This window comes from Polistes canadensis, unplaced genomic scaffold (genome assembly GCF_001313835.1).
Source record: "Polistes canadensis isolate GaletaPanama2010 unplaced genomic scaffold, ASM131383v1 scaffold_113, whole genome shotgun sequence".
Taxonomy (NCBI): domain Eukaryota; kingdom Metazoa; phylum Arthropoda; class Insecta; order Hymenoptera; family Vespidae; genus Polistes; species Polistes canadensis.
In genome coordinates this window covers 480101-481128 of record NW_014569660.1, presented here as the reverse complement: position 1 = coordinate 481128, position 1028 = coordinate 480101, and the positions used below count along the sequence as shown (strand labels likewise).

General features: G+C 22.0%; 1 protein-coding gene across 1 annotated transcript in view; it reads left to right on the top strand.

Annotated features, from left to right (window-relative positions):
* LOC106787742 (transducin beta-like protein 2) overlaps positions 1 to 1028 on the top strand; it is a gene marked incomplete at its 5' end in the record, with an annotated part of 21323 nt that overhangs the window by 994 nt on the left and 19301 nt on the right.

Sequence of the window (1028 nt, the reverse complement as noted above, 5' to 3'; positions counted from 1 at the left end):
GTTATCGTTGTTTTCAATTATTTGCATTTAGATTTATTTCGTATTTTTTTTTTCTTTCTTTTTTTTTCTGTTTTTTTTTTGTTTATTTATCGTCAGCCACAAATTTGTTTCCATCGAATCGGACGAACGGATGGAAAAAAAAAAAAAAGAAAAATAAATTTCTTGTCAATTTATTTAAATTTAATGATTACAAAATAATTATTATTCAATCATCGAATCTCTTTCTCTACGAATTATTATCCTCGATAAGTCGACAGTTTTGTTAGATCGAAGATTAAAAATAAAAATAAATAACAAACAAACAATTAAATAAATAAAATATCTCTGCAATTATTATTATTAATTCATTTCTAATTAATATAAGATAAACGAAATTAAATATCGTTAATGATATAATTTACGTTACAACGATCGTTAGAAACTAATTAATAGCCTTTTCTTTTCTTTTTTTCCCACCACCACCACCACCACCACCCCCCCCCCTTCTTCTTAATACAATATTACGTAATTTTTCTTTTTATCTAAAAGAAAAAGAAAAAAGAAGATAAGAAATAGGACTAACGAAAAAAACAAAAAAGGTAATCGCAACGAGATAAAAGATTTAATATTGATTTAACAATCGTTCGAATATAAATTACATAAATTTATTTATTTATTTATTATTATTATTATTATTATAATTCGTATATGTGCAAATACGAACAACAACAAAAATCGTGTTTATATGTTGTATTAATATTCTTTCTTCTTTAAAAAATATGAATTAAAAACGAAACGTTTAACATATATATATAAAAAAAATCTTTACATTAATTATTTATAAAATTGTTATAACGCAAATCGTCATATTATTAAATCTTCTTCGTCCGTTGTTCATTCAAATTTATTTCTAATTATTAATTACACTCTCATTATCTTATTTCTATTCATTATTTTATTAATATTTAATTGAGAGAGATCATGCTTATGTATTTAGATCATCATCAACATAATAATATATATATATATATATACACACACAAACACAC